Source organism: Schistocerca gregaria, unplaced genomic scaffold (assembly GCF_023897955.1).
Source record: "Schistocerca gregaria isolate iqSchGreg1 unplaced genomic scaffold, iqSchGreg1.2 ptg000317l, whole genome shotgun sequence".
Taxonomy (NCBI): Eukaryota; Metazoa; Arthropoda; class Insecta; order Orthoptera; family Acrididae; genus Schistocerca; species Schistocerca gregaria.
This window is the reverse complement of record NW_026061795.1, coordinates 10851525-10868285: the sequence shown is the minus strand read 5'-3', so window position 1 is coordinate 10868285 and position 16761 is coordinate 10851525.

Below are 16761 nucleotides of genomic sequence, written 5' to 3'. Positions count from 1 at the left end.
GTGACGTTTTTGACACCCAGTGAGACACAGAACTATTTGCGAGATCACTGTAAGTTCAAGATGTTAGTCCGAGCTGGACAAAAATTCGGAAGGTGACGTATCTTTGTGTGTAGTCAAAAGCGATATGATGTGTGGAGCTGTATTCCCAGTGAGCACCGAACTCTTCGTCATATTATTTCTAGTTCCAACACGCTCACATGTCGCTGCTGGTGCAACAAACCCATATTTAACGTTCGTTTTCTCTAGAATATAACAGCGATAGATGCCGGGTTGGGGTCTTGGGAAGGAAAAAAATTAATGTTTCGTCTCGTCATTTCAGTTAAAACATCTAGCTACTGCCGAGAAAATCCGAAATGTCACAGTTGATTGTGCGTCGATATCTATCCGATTAAGTTCCGAGTTCGAATCCCTGCCCAATACAAAGCCTTACCTCACGGCAATTCACGTAAGTTACTTGTTAAGAACCAAGATTCAACATCTCTCGTCGTTCGTTACAGGGACAATAAATTCGCGTCCGGCAAAAATACTTGCGATATGTAATTTAAAGATGGAATTTGCAAACTGGCTTTGTCTAAAATCGAGGTATATCACTCTCTGTATGCCTAATCAGGAGTGGCAGTTAGTATCCGTCAGGCACGAAATCATTGCTTAGTCTGCATGACCTGAGTTTGCATCCATATGCAGAACGAGACGGTTCGTCGTGTCATTTGAAGTTCATAAATATTCTCAATTAGCTGCTCGTGAATACCTTTAATTTTTAATCTTATTTTGTGTTAAATAATAAGTACGGTATGTTACTTTGAAGAGTAAATCATGAATACGACGAATTTACTACGTGCATTACCTATCTGACGTAATAATGAGAGTGGTAAAATGTCAGGTATGTCATTTATTGTAATAAATGTGAGCTACAAGCCCTAAGGGCAGTCTTATCTGTGATAAGGTGTTCCGTGATATTTGTAGTATCGTGGTATTACTTTACATCTTGAGTTATTGCGATACAGAACAGTTTTTTCTCGTGGTGACTTGTTGGAACCACTTTCAATAGTCAAACGACTGTACCAAGGAGCGATAAGGAGACCTGCTAGACAGTTGCGTTATGTGGGTTGCATGTGAATCAGGCGAATTTCAATTCAGGTCTTTCGGATACTATTGGGCATGAATGAACATCACGTGTATCGATTTCCATCGCGCTGGGGTAAGTCCTCCGGGATACGTTTATTCTCCTTAGTGTGTAAATATATTTGGAGCATGTCATTCAAAAACGTTTGAAACGACATAGACGGGAGCGGGTTGTTGTTAGGAGAGCAGAATGTATTAGACTCGCGGATCATGTGGTGTTATTGGCAGAGAGCGAAAGAAGTATGACTGAAATGTTAAAAGAATTGAACAAGAGGCGTGAGTAAATTGGAATGAGAAATAATAAGAAAATCGCAAAATGTCCGGTGATAGGTGCAAGAAAAGCAAGAACAACTATAATGTTAGGCAGGAAGATACACAACAATTTAGTGTTTTTAGATAACTGCGACGTGCTATTATGGACGACATTGGAAGTAATATGGAGGTGAAAATACGTATAGCAATTGCCAACGAGACGTTTCATAACAGGAGGCTTCTATGTGGGTGCGTTGATAGGGGATAAAATAGGCAGGCACAGTGAGAAATGAGGTGGTGTTGAGTGGGAGAACAGAGAGAAATTTTAAAGGTAGCAGGATGAGCAAACACAATTGGCATGGACACTGAATGAGAAGAGATTGTTTATTGATGGTATGGAGGAAACGGTGAATGCAAGAAGAAGAAGAAGAAGAAGAAGAAGAAGAAGACGATGAACATACCAGGTGATGGACAGCGTAAGAACAGATAATAGTTGTGAGAAAACAAGAGGGTAACAAATGATGGGACTGCATGGAGAGCTACATGTGAAGACCTGCCCTAGGGCAGAACACTCATGGTGGTGGTGTTGATGAAGAGGAGACTTCTGTAGGACATTTTGCAAATCGCCCATTTTCTTGTAATCCAAATTTAAACAAAACATAGGCAGCTTATAATTTGTAGTCTATAAATGACCGTGAATTGCGTGACAGATGGAACTTGCCAGTATACCAGTTATTAGGACTTATTCCCACTCCACTGACGTATGGAGCGTGCGAACTGTGGCTGCTTAAAAGCCTCTGTGCGTGCTGTGCTTAGTCTCTTCTGGTCTTCACGCTTCCTACAGTTACAATACGTAGGCGGTTTAAGTATATTCCATTCCTACTTTCATCATGTAACGTCAGTTCTAGAAACTTTATAATTAGGTCTCCTCGCGATACTTTGCTCTTCCACGGGATAGTCTGTGTCTACCATGAACTGCCCGTTAGTCAGTAAGTGGAATAATTGGTTTTCCGACACATGTCACCATGTTACTGTCGCCCTGTCTCCACGTCAGAGAGACGGAAATTCTGTGTGCCACATTTGAAGATGAGTCTGTAAAGGTTACAAAACTAGTTAATGGAATTACAAATAGTTCAAAAAGTGAGTTTTTGCAGTTTTCCGTATTTACATTCAATGGACTAGTCACAGGCTCTAGGCGATCCTTAGGGGATATGCTTAGTCGGTTGGGAGCGTGATGTGTCCCTCCGAGATTAATTTCACCTGGGCTTTAAGCGACTCACCGGTCAGCATTTACAGAGCTGCCAACTACATCTCACACCGGGAATATTACCAGGATTAGTTTGCATCGCAGCCTACGGAAGAGAACGCAAATCGAACAAGCATTCGCACTCATTCCCTCCATTGACCACCATTCGCCTATATTCAACAGTTAAGGATTCCTCCGGAAATATTCCAAGTAGACTTTCTCTGGATATTTTACGTTTCTTTCCAAGCGCCTGTCTGTTCAATTTGATCAGAAACTGTGTGACATTTTCCAACGGGTCAAAAAACCTGTGACCATTCGTGCCGCCCTTCTCTGTATACATTCAGTATCGCCGGGCAGTTGTATCTGATTAGGATCCAAGAATCTCGAGCAATATTGGGGGATGGGTCGCAAGCGTGATTTGTAAGCAATTTCTTTTGTACACCGATTGTATTTTCCTAGAATTCTACCAACGAATTGCAGCCAGCCACCGTATTTCCCTAAGACTGCGACTATGTGACGGTTCCATTTCAAATCTCTAGAAATTTTTACACCCAGGTATTCATGTGGGTTGAGCGATTGCGAATTTGACTCGCTGCACTATACTCGTAGGATAAGGTTATATCGTTTTGTGAACCGAACAATTTTACATTTCGGGAACATTTAAACTAAGTTGTCATGCTTTGCACTACACTGAAATCTTATGAGGGCGTGGCTTCTTTCAAACAGAACTTTATTACAGGCAACAGCATCATTTGCGGAAACACTGAAGATCCAAATAGACCGCGTAACCACCGTCCCTTCTCCTCTCCAAATTGCTGTCTCAAAACGGTAAGTCCCATATGTAAACCACCTTCAGAAGTTCGTTCACTTTCCGTATCAGTTAATGTATTAAAAACTTGACCTGAAGAAACATAACCCTTTGCAGTTGAAGACGCTCTGTTGTAAGAGAAGCTAGTTTTTCGAAAACGTCTCAATATTTATGTACTGAACTAGGTGTTGTACAATTCTATAATTTTCAGGTACATTTGGCGACGTATGTGGATACTGTCTGACAAATGTGTTGCGAATAAAGTGAGTAGTAAAGAAGTAATGAAGTGAAACATCAAGCCTGATGCTGACACTTTACTGCACGAACAGCGAAAATGTAGAAGTGATAAAAGTCTTTTTCCTTTCATCATTCTGTCAGGGATGTCAGAGGGGAAAAACAGTTTCGCCAAGTTTCGAAATTATGTGTGAAGTTTGTTGGAAGTCGCCACGTGCTGCCTTTCACAAATGCTCGGTGAATATAGTCTCGATAATTTGCGCTCCATGAAATTATGCTGCCTTAGACGAGTACGCAGTTTGTAACTTTTAACGCCCGACTTATTGCGTAAACCTATGCCTTTAAATGAAGGACGGAAGGAGGATTGCATTTAATGTGCTATCGATGTCGAGGTCATTAGAGACGGAGCAGGAGTTGGCAATGCGTCAGGGAAGGGTAAAAGAAGTCCGCCGTTCCCTTTCAAAGGAATCATCCCAGCATTTGCTTGGAGCGATTCAGGAAAGTTACGGAAAACGTATCAGGATGGCCGGATGCGGATTTAAACGTCATCCTCCCGAATGCGAGTCTAGTGTACTAGTTGACAGCTCGTCGTGTAGAAGCTAGCGTTGCTGGTGATGGGATTCCGGGTTCGATTCACGGCTGGGTTGCGTTCTCCGCCCGGGAAGTAGGTGTCTGTGATGCCATCATTTCATCATCATTCGTGAAGGTGGCGAAACTGGACTGTGTAAAGGTTGGGGCTTTGTACAGGCGCTGATAACCGTGCAGTTAAGCGCCCCAAAAACCAAACATCATCATCATCATCATCATCATCATCATCATCATACCATGTACTAACCACTGCGGCAGCTCGTTCGGTATACATTTAAATGAGCAGATTAAGTCAGCATTTTTAGTATTTACATTGACTTCGTTCTTCATAAATGAAAGCAGGAACTACGACAAGACAAAAGAATTGGGATAACGAATGAGAAATACCTGATTGTGCTTCTGTTTGTAGATGACATGATTCACGTTCACGAAATGACCTCCAAAGATCTATATACCACCTGAACGAAATATGCAATGAATACAACTTTAAAATTTCTAGTAATAAAACGAAAATAAGTGCACTCCGAGGAAAATACTCAGTCATTTTAAAACTAGTTTTGGATAATCCTGCTTTAGAACTGGTCTCTTAATCTTTCACTTAGGCTACGCTGTAAGATCTGATTTTTACTCTGATACTTAAAATAAATTACACAAATTCTAAGCTGTCTGTGACACTATTATCTGAATATTGGGCAATAAAGTACAAGAAGATTGTTCCGAAATTCTATAACGTGGTCCCGGTTCCTGTATTATGCTATGAAAGCGAAAACATGGTTAAAAAAAAAGCAAAAAAAAATCACGCGGCAGAGATGAGGTTCCTAAGAAATTCGAAGAGCTGCACAACAAGAAATGATTAGGAATGAAGATACTAGAGAAAAATTAAGTATTTTCAACAGAAACTAAAAAATTCAAAAATATCGTGAAAACTGGTGAGAATGCTACGTCCCAGACTTCCCCAAAATATTATGAACTACAAACGGAATGGAAGACGTGATATTGAAAGGCCTCGGACGTGGGAGCAATTTCGTTTGAGAGACTATCCCGCACGGCGACTACTGAAGTACTTATACATTATAGAATTCTTAAGTTATACAAGCAAAATAAGTAAGTTTTAATGTAGTTTACGTTCACTGATGCAAAAAAAAAATTTTTCTTGCTTTTTAAAGTGGGCTATGTTCTTTCTCAGAGTTCAAACTGTCTCCATGCCAAATTTGAACAATATCTGTTAAGCGGTTTGGACTCGAAAACGAAACAGACTGTGTTACAAAGCAGAAAAGCAACTGAGAGAAAGAAGCGGCGTCGGTTTCTGCAGGAGGCGGACATCATTTTGTAGGACAATGTTCGGGCACGCTCGGTTCAAGTCGTGACTGATTTGATCGGTATATGGGGATGGGGAGCGCCGCATCACGCACCACACTCATCTACATCTACATTTATACTCCGCAAGCCACCCAACGGTGTGTGGCGGAGGGCACTTTACGTGACACTGTCATTACCTCCCTTTCCTGTTCCAGTCGCGTATGGTTCGCGGGAGGAAAGACTGTCTGAAAGCCCCTGTGCTCTCTCTAATCTCTCTAATTTTACATTCGTAATCTCCTCGGGAGGTATAAGTAGGGGGAAGCAATATATTCGATACCTCATCCAGAAACGCACCCTCTCGAAATCTGGCGAGCAAGCTACACCGCGATGAAGAGCGGCTCTCTTGCAGAGTCTGGCACTTGAGTTTGTCAAACATCTCCGTAACGCTATCACGGTTACCAAATAACCCTGTGACGAAACGCGCCGCTCTTCTTTGAATCTTCTCTATCTCCTCCGCAAACCCGATCTGGTACGGATCCCACACCGATGAGCAATACTCAAGTATAGGTCCAACGAGTGTTTTGTAAGCCACCTCCTTTGTTGATGAACTACAGTTTCTAAGGACTCTCGCAATGGATCTCAACCTGGTAAGCGCCTTACCAACAGTTAATTTTATATGATCATTCCACTTCAAAAAGTTCCGCACGCATACTCCGAGATATTTTACAGAAGTAACTGATACCAGTGTTTGATCCGCTATCATATAATCATACAATAAAGGATCCTTCTTTCTATGTATTCGCAATACATTACATTTGTATATGTTAAGGGTCAGTTGCCACTCCCTGCACCAAGGGCCTATCCGCTGCAGATCTTCCGGCATTTCGCTACAATTTTCTAATGCTGCAACTTCTGTGTATGCTACAGAATCATCCGCGTAAAACCGCATGGAACTTCCGACACTATCTACTACCTCATTTATATATATTGTGAAAAGTAATGGTCCCATAACACTCCCCTGTGGCACGCCAGATATTATTTTAACGTCTGTAGACGTCTCTCCAGTGATAACAACATGCTGTGTTCTGTTTGTTAAAACTCTTCAATCCAGCCACAGAGCTGGTCTGATATTCCGTGGGCTCTTACTTTACTTATCAGGCGACAGTGCGGAACTGAATCTAACGCCTTCCGGAAGTCGAGAAAAATAGCATCTACCTGGGAGCCTGTATCTAATATTTTCTGGGTCTCATGAACAAATAAAGTGAGTTGGGTCTCACACGATGGATGTTTCCGGAATCCGTGTTGATTCCTACAGAGTAGATTCTGGGTTTCCAAAAACTACATGATACTCGAGCAAAAAACATGTTCTAAAATTCTACAACAGATCGACGTCAGAGATATAGGTCTATAGTTTTGCGCATCTGCTCTACGACCCTTCTTGAAGACTCGGACTACCTGTGCTCTTTTCCAATCATTTGGAGCCTTCCGTTCCCCTAGAGACTGGCGGTACACGGCTGTTAGAAGGGAGGGCAAGTTCTTTCTCGTACTGTGTAGAATCGAATTGGTACCCCGTCAGGTCCAGTGGACTTTCCTCTGTTGAGTGATTCCAGTTGCTTTTCTACTCCTTGGACACTTATTTCGATGTCAGCCATTTTCTCGTTTGTGCTAGGATTTAGAGAAGGAACTGCAGTGCGGTCTTCCTCTATGAAACATCTTTGGAAAAAGGTGTTTAGTATTTCAGCTTTACGCGTGTCATCCTCTGTTTCAATGCCATCACCACCCCGGAGTGTCTGGATATGCTGTTTCGAAACACTTACTGATTTAACGTGAGACCAGAACTTTCTAGGATATTCTGTCAAGTCGGTACATAGAATTTTACTTTCGAATTCACTGAACGCTTCACGCATAGCCCTCCTTACTCTAACTTTGACATCGTTTAGCTTCTGTTTGTCTGAGAGGTTTTGGCTGCGTTTATACTTGGAGTGAAGCTGTCTTTGCTTTCGCAGTAGTTTCCTAACTTTGTTGTTGAACCACGGTGGGTTTATCCCGTCCCTCACAGTTTTACTCTACACGTACCTGTCTAAAACGCATTTTACGATTGCCTTGAACTTTTTCCATAAATACGCAACATTGTCAGTGTCAGAACAGAAATTTTCGTTTTGATCTGTTAGGTAGACTGAAATCTGCCTTCTATTACTCTTGCTAAACACGTAAACCTTCCTCCCTCTTTTTATATTCCTATTAACTTCCATATTCAGGGATGTTGCAACAGCCTTATGATCACTGATTCCCTGTTCTGCACATACAGAGTCGAAAAGTTCGGGTCTGTTTGTTATCAGTAGGTCCAAGATGTTATCTCCACGAGTCGGTTCTCTGTTTAATTGCTCGAGGTAATTTTCGGATAGCGCACTCAGTATAATGTCACTCGATGCTCTGTCCCTACGACACATCCTAAACATCTGAGTGTCCCAGTCTATATCTGGTAAATTGAAATCTCTACCTAAGACAATAACTTGCTGAGAAAATTGATGTGAAATGTATTCCAAATTTTCTCTCAGTTGTTCTGCCACTAATGCTGCTGGATCGGGAGGTCGGTAAAAGGAGCCAATTATTAACCTAGCTCGGCTGTTGCGTGTAACCTCCACCCATAATAATTCACAGGAACTATCCACTTCTAATTCACTACAGGATAAACTTCTACTAACAGCGACTAACTCTCCACCACCGGTTGCATGCAATCTATCCTTTCTACCTGTCTGTACCTTTGTAAAAATTTCGGCAGAATTTCTCTCTGGTTTCAGCCAGCTTTCTGTACCTATAACGATTTCAGCTTCGGTGCTTTCTATCAGCGCTTGAAGTTCCGGTACTTTACCAACGCAGCTTCGACAGTTTACCATTACAATACCGATTGCTGCTTGGTCCCCGCATGTCCTGCTTTGCCCCGAACTCATTGAAGCTGCCGCCCTTTCTGTACTTGCCCAATGCCATCTAACCTAAAAAACCGCCCAGCCCACGCCACACAATCCCTGCTACCCTTGCAGCCGCTTGTTGCGTGTAGTGGACTCCTGACCTATCCAGCGGAACCCGAAACCCCACCACCCTATGGCTCAAGTCGAGGAATCTGCAGCCCACACGGTCGCAGAACAATCTCAGCCTCTGATTCAGACCCTTTACTCAGCTCTTTACCAAAGGTCAGCAGTCAGTCCTATCGACGATGCTGCAGATGGTGAGCTCTGCTTTCATCCGGCTAGCGAGACTGGCAGTCTTCACCAAATCAGATAGCCAGGGAGGGTTTCCTCCGATCCATAGCGACACACATCATTGGTGCCGACATGAGCGACCACCTGCAAATGGGTGCAACCTGTACCCTTCATGGCATCCGGAAGGACCCTTTCCACATCTGGAATGACCCACCCCGGTATGCACACGGATTGCACATTGGTTTTCTTCGCCTCTCTTGCTGCCATATCCTTAAGGGGCCCCATTACGCGCCTGACGTTGGAGCTCCCAACTACCAGTAAGACCACCCTCTGCGACTGCTCGGATCTTGCAGACTGAGGGGCAACCCCTGCAACAGGACAAGCAGCCACGTCAGGCCGAAGATCAGTATCAGCCAGAGACAACCGCGGACTTGCGCCCTTCTGAGCTCAGCTTGATTCCTGACGTGAAGGTAGCGTTCTCGCTTTCCGCGTCTGGGTTCCGGGGTTCGATTCACGGCGGGGTCAGGGATTTTGTCTGCCTCGTGATGGCTGGGTGTTGTGTGATGTCCTTAGGTTAGTTAGGTTTAAGTAGTTCTAAGTTCTAGGGGACTGATGACGCTCATGTTTTCAGGCATATTTAGCACACATACCTGATTTTCTCCACTACTTTGGAACGCTTGCAAGTGGTACACGTTGGATTTAGTATTCTGAGCAAAATGACGTCTTTACATCACATTTGGCTCCAAGCTTGGCAATTCTCAAGTTGAAACCATCGTGTGTTTGTGGACAAAGTAATGGGTACTGCAGGGCTAAAGGAGTGGTACAACCATTTCAAAGGTAGCCGCTAATCAATGAAGACAGAAGCCAGTTAAGGTACGCCCGCAATATCCGCAAATCAGGTCGTTACTGATCCCGCAATATTGCTGGTGAAGCAGAATGGACGAATCACTATCAGAGAAGTTGCAGTCTAATCTAAAAGCCGTAAAGTCAACTAAATAACTAGGTGTTACAATAACTAACGTCCGCCCGCGGTAGCTGAGTGGTCAGCACGACAGACTGTCAATCCTAAAAGACCGGGTTAGATTCCCGGCTGGGTCGGAGATTTTCTCCGCTCAGGGACTGGGTGTTGTGTTGTACTAATCATCATTTCATCCCCATCGACGCGCAAGTCGCCGAAGTGGCGCCAAATCGAAAGACTTGCACCAGGCGAACGGGCTACCCGATGGGAGGCCCTCGTCACACGCCATTATTATTATACAATAACGAACAACTTAAATTGGAAAGAACACATAGAAAATGTTGCGGTTAAGGCTAACCAAAGACTGCGTTTTATTGGCACGACACTTATAAAACGTAACAGACCTACAAAGGAGACTGCCTACACTACGCTTGTCCGTCCTCTTTTAGAATACTGCTGGGAAATGTGGGATCCTTAAAAGATAGGACTGACTGAGTAGATCGAAAAAGTCCAAAGAAAGGCAGCACGTTTTCTATTATCGCGAAATATGAGAGAGTGTGTCACACAAATGATACTGGATTTGGGCTGGACATCATTAAAAGAAAAGCGTTTTTCGTTGCGACAGTATCTTCTCACGAAATTCCAATCACCAACTTTTTCCTCCGAATGCGAAAATATTTTGTTGACACCGACCTACGTAGGGAGAAACGACCACAACGATAAAATAAGGGAAGTCAGAGCTCGTATGGAAAGACACAGGTGATCATTCTTTCCGGGTGCTATGCGAGATTGGAATAATAGAGACTTGTGAAGGTGGTTCGATGAACAATCTGCCATGCACTTAAATGTGACTTGCAGAGTATCCATGTAGATGCAAGTATAGGTGGTCACATTTTTACTATCCCCTGTATGTGCATATCGCTTCACACGACCTTTGTTACCTCAATGTCGATATCGGCATCATTTTCGAAATATGTGAGCTTACTTATATTATCTGTAATGTTAATATACAACAGGAACAATAAGGCTCCCAACACACTTCCCTCTGGCACAAGTGGTTACTTTTACACGTATAGATGAACTCTCCATTTAGGATGAGATGATGTGTCCCCCCTACAAAAATATTTTATTGGCCGTACTTTATACGATGCAGGCAAACGGTCAACTACAATTGTTGTTTACTGTGCGGTAACCTCTAGCGTATCAGAAGCGGTGTAGGAAAATGTTTTCAAATGAGTATACGCACTCGTATTTCGGCAGGTGCACAGTTTTGCCATTTCAATTTTTGCACGTTTTTACAGATACCTTTTCGAAAATTACGAGCAAAACAAATCGAAATCTTTATTACATCACGAAACAATGAAGAAGCAAATGCGGGTTTGTTCGCAAGCCCGAAGCTTTATCTGGTACAAGAATCATTGATTTTAATAAAGTAGCTGTCGATAGGTCTTTTTCGTTGCTAACAAATGTAACTGACAATCACAAACTAATGACTTCTCAAATAACTAACTGTGATGGAACAGGCTTCTCGGTTAATGCTAAAAACTAATCGAACATCGCAGCTTGCAATGGGAACCGTCCAGTGCGATCGTTAACCTCTGCAGAAAGGGGCGAAACTGCAACCATCCTCATTAGTACGTCAGCAAGCGGAGCTGACATTCCTCCTACGATTATTTTTCCACTAAAGAAGAAGCAGAAAGAATTTGAGTTAGGACTGACAGCAGGAGGTTGCGCTGAGGTCCACAGCACCGCATGGATGGCCACAGAGTCATTCTTTGTATGGTTTCCACAATTAGTGGTATTTTCTAAGACATCAAAGCACGTCCCAGTTCTCCTTATATCAGATGGCCACTCAGCTCATACCACGAACAATGACGTTATGGACTACGCGAGGGAGAGTGGCGTTTCTTCACCACCACATTGCTCTCACAGACTTCAGCCGCTTGATGTTTGTTTTATAAATCCTCGTTATAGTGATCAGCTTAGAAAATGGCTGCGAAGCCACGCAGGGAAAGTCGTAACTATCTTTCAAATTTCAACGCTTTTTGGTTCAGCTTTCGTCTAAAGCGCAACAATGAAAACCGCTATTAAAGGTTTCGAAGCTACTGCAATATGGCCCACGGACCCATCCATATTCACGACGCACACTTCCTCCCGGCACACACAACTGACAGCGGACGTGATAGGCCGTCAGATAAAGAGGTTATTATATCTGAACAATTGGAATTGCCTTCACCTAGCACACCAGCTGAAAAAGACGACTCAAACGGGCTGGATAATCAAGGGGACGAGGTTTCAGCGAATTGTTACAATGAACTGCCGCCTAAGAATAACAAAGTTATTGGGGCTAATTGTTCTAATCTTGGGTGCTCTTGGATGACAACTGACAACACAACCTCCTCATTTCATATTTCACCTGAGATTCTGATTTTCTTGTCAAAAGTTAACGAAAGCAAGAAAAGAGCGAGACTGAAAAGGGGGAACAACGTTGTTTTAACTGATTCGCCGTACAAAAAAAGAGTTAAAAGTCATTAATGGGAGAAATAGAAAAAAGAACTTTGACAAAGAAGAAAGAGCAAACAGAAAACTTTTTGCGAAAGAGAATAAAATTAAGAACTCAAAAACGAGAGAAAGAGCCTGAAGATAAATGGAAGAAAGGAGTAAGAATACTATACTAACGAGAGTGATTATGAGGCAAGTTCTGACTGTCAGTGTGTATATTGTGGTGGGTTATATTCAAAATCAGTTGGAGGTTGGGTCGCTTGTTCCACGTGCAAAAAATGGACACACGATTCTTGTGCAGGAATAGATAGCGAAGATGATGAGTGTCTCCCCGTGTGTGAATTTTGTAAACAGCCTCAAGAAAAGGATACGATACATGAAAACTGTAGTTTGACATTAATACTCACTTTAAACTAAAAAAAATACCGAGCAAGCCAATATTTTCTGCATTTCCGATAATTTTATACGTTTTTGTAATCACTTGTATTTACCACCCCATTCTACCGCGTGCAAATGATATAAATTTCTGTTTTTGAGTGAGAAAGTATTGTTGTTTTATTTTATGGCAATGTTCTTGTATTTTTGTGATTAATACATCATAATGTGTTCATATAAAGATTTGTAACTCTCTTATTTATCAATTTTGTACATTTAATCAAAGTTTTCAACTGTGTACCCCATTATACCTTGGATACCGCAACATGTCGGATAAGAAAGATAAAAATACAATCACTACTCGTTTCTTCAACGACAATTTAAGCTGTGTTCTGTGGTTCCACCCAGAGTTCATCACGATATATTCCGAAAAAAATCATAGTTAACGAACATTATAAATTGATCTAGAAACGAAGGCAATCACAGTTAACATTTAATAAGGCCACTGGTATCCTTCGAAATGCAACTAATCAAAGTAATGCAGAACGTCGTGGTTCACAGCGGATGGGTGGAATCGAAATATGACATTTACCCACGATCGCTTCTTTTTGTCAATTTGTGCCATTAATTTCTCTACTCCCTAATCTGATTTCGTATCTCCCCATCAGCTATTCGACCAAAACTTTTTTAGCATTCTTCTACACCACCACATTTCGGAAGTTTCTAGTCGTCTCCTGTTTGGGGAACCAGGCATGTTAACTGCTGATTCGCAATATATTTATTCCGAAAGGCAAAAGGAACCCCGAAAACAATGAAAATAATTTTGTTTATTGGTGACTGTACCAGTTTGATTTACACTTAGTGCGAATATGAAAGTATTTTATTCCAAATCCTTATTTGAAGGTACTAAAATGTCGGTTTAAATGGCAGCTTGCTATGTAAGACATGCCCACTTGTTTCTCTGTGCCATCTCTTCTTTGAGATGATAAGCCTAGGGACATTTTACCCGTAGTTTTTGAGCTTTCACCTATTGAATACATTTTTTCTTGTCTCGTAGTCAGTTGTTTGCTACAGTAATAACGTTTCTGAACAAAACAAATGCCAAGATCTACCCACAAAGTTTTCGAGAGAAGCTCTAGAAGACTTGCAAGAAATAAAAAAGTAAATATCATGAAACAAATGTTATGTTTTTGTACAGCATGCATACTATTGGAAAGTGAAAGAAACTATGAATTTAAATGAGTGCATGTACGACGTTAAGTGCAATGCAACTTTAAATTTTCCGTAACTTTTCTAACTAAATGTACCTTTCCTCTCAAACCATTTATCCCAGAACCATGGAATTCTAACGGTCAGTTTTCTTACTCGAGGGCATGAAGAGTCGAGGGATATGAAAGGGAAGCAGTGGTTGGGAAGGGAGTGAGACAGGGTTGTAGCCTATCTCCGATGTTATTCAATCTGTTTGCTGAGCAAGCAGTAAAGAAAACAAAAGAAAACTTCGGAGTAGGAATTAAAAATCATGGAGAAGTTGTATTATAATGAACACTATGGTCTTTTTATTTTTGAAATTTGCCTGCAAAACCTCTCTTTCAAAATTTTTCTAAAAATTTCAGTATTAATATATTATTCATGAAAAATTGTCAGCTTGTTGGAAAACAGTGGAAATGCATGTAAGTAATGTTTTGTGTTTTACCGTTAATATAACACAACTTAGAATAAGGATCATATAAATAGATCAGTTAACATGGTGGAGATGGAAGATACGTTCTCACCGTGAATATTGTGTTTAAAAACAAATGAATATTTTCAAATCAACAGCTCATTTCACGAAGTCATAACTAGAAGTGAATAATCTCCACAAAAATTGGTAAGTTAATTACTTTGGTGCAAGAAAGTCTCCATCATTAAGGAGAACGATGTTTTCAATAACTTGCCGGCAGCCACAAAAAGCTTTACTACTGACAGATTTCAGTTTACGAGGAGCCTAAAGGATTTCTTGCTAACCATCTCTTCCGACACCATTAATGAATTGAATTATTTATTAGAACTAGCGCGCACGCGCGATTGAGAGTGTGTGTGTGTGTGTGTGTGTGTGTGTGTGTGTGTGTGTGTGTGTGTGTGTGTGTGTGTTAGAGAGAGAGAGAGAGAGAGAGAGAGAGAGAGAGAGAGAGAGAGAGAGAGAGAGAGAGAGAGAGAGGGGGGTCAAATAATACGTGTACAATCAGAAGTGTGACTAAATTTTCATTCCTCGTTGATGATAAGTCCATTTGCGGTCTGTGGATAGTAAATTAGCATATTATTTTCCCATTGAGTATCTCCCCATTATGGACCAATTTCAATGGAAAGTACATATAATCTAACCCTCTTGTCTGCCCCACTTCTGTTGAAGGTTACACATCACACAAATACCTTGTTGTTGTTGTTGTTGTCTTCAGTCCACAGACTGGTTTGATGCAGCTCTCCATGCTACTGTATCGTCTGGAAGCTTCATCTCCCAGTACCCACTGCAACCTACATCCTTGTGAATCTGCTTAGTGTATTCATCTCCTGGACTCCCTCCTCGATTTTTACCCTCCACGCTGCCCTCCAATATTAAATTCGTGATCCCTTAATGCCTCAGAACGTGTCCTACCATCCGACCCCATCTTCTAGTCAAGTTGTGCCACAAAGTTCTCTTCTCCCGTATCCTATTCAATACCTCCACATTAGTTATGTGATCTACCCATCTAATCTTCAGCATTCTTCTGTAGCACCACATTTCGAAAGCTTCTATTCTCTTCATGTTCAAACTATTTATTGTCCATTATTCACCTCCATACGTGGCTACACTGCATACAAATACTCGGAGAAAAGACTTCCTGATACCTAAAACTATACTCGATGTTAGCAAATTTTTCTTCTTTAGAAACACTTTTCTTACCATTGACAGTCTACATTTTATATCCTCTCTACTTCGACCGTCATCAGTTATTTTGCTCCCTAAATAGCAAAACTCCTTTACTACTTTAAATGTCTCATTTCCTAATCTAATTCCCTCAGCATCACCCACCTTAATTCGACTACATTCCATTATCCTCGTTTTGCTTTTATTGATGCTGATCTTATATCATCCCTTCAGGACACTTCATTCTGTTCAGCTACTCTTCTAGGTTCTTTGCTGTCTCTGAATTACAAAGTCATCGGCAAACCTCAAGGTTTTAGTTTCTTATCCATGGATTTTAATTTCTACTCAGAATTTTTCTTTTGTTTCCTTTACTGCTTGCTCAATAAACAGATTGAATAACATTGGGGATAGTCTACAACCCTGTCTCATTCCCTTCCCAACCACTGCTTCAATTTCATATCCCTTGACTCTTATAACTGCCACCTGCTTTCTGTACAAATTGTAAATTGAATTCGCTCCCTGTATTTTACCCCTGCCACCTTCAGAATTTGAAAGAGAGTATTCCAGTCAACATTGTCAAAAGATTTCTCTAAGTCTACAAATGTTAGAAACGTAGGTTTGCCTTTCCTTAATCTACTTAATAAGGTAAGTCGTAGGGTCAGTATTGCCTCACATGATCCAGTATTTCTACGGAATCCTAACTGGTCTTCCCTGAGGTAGGCTTCTACCATTTTTTCCATTCGTCTGTAAAGAATTTGCGTTAGTATTTTGCAGCTGTGACTTATTAAACTGAGAGTTCGCTAATTTTCACATCTGTCAACACCTGCTTTCTTTGAAATTGGAATTATTTCATTCTTCTTGACGTCTGACGGTATTTCGGCTGTCTCATGCATCTCGCTCATCAGACGGTAACGTTCTGTCAGAGTTGGGTCTCCCAAGGCTGTCAGTAGTTCTAATGGAATGTTGCCTACTCCCGGGATCTTGTTTCGATTAAGGTCTTTCAGTGCTCTGTCAAACTCTTCACGCAGTATGTCATCTCCCATTTCATCTTCATCTACATCCTCTTCCATTTCCATTATATTGTCCTGAAGTACACTGCCCTTGTATAGATCCTCTATATACACCTTCCACCTTTCTGCATTCCCTTCTTTGCTGATAACAGGGTTTCCATCTGAGCTCTTGATATGCATACAAGTGAATCTCGTTTCTCTAAAGGTCTCTTTAATTTTCCTGTAGGCAGTATCTATCTTACCCCTAGTGATATGCGCCTCTACATCCTTACGTTTGTCCTCT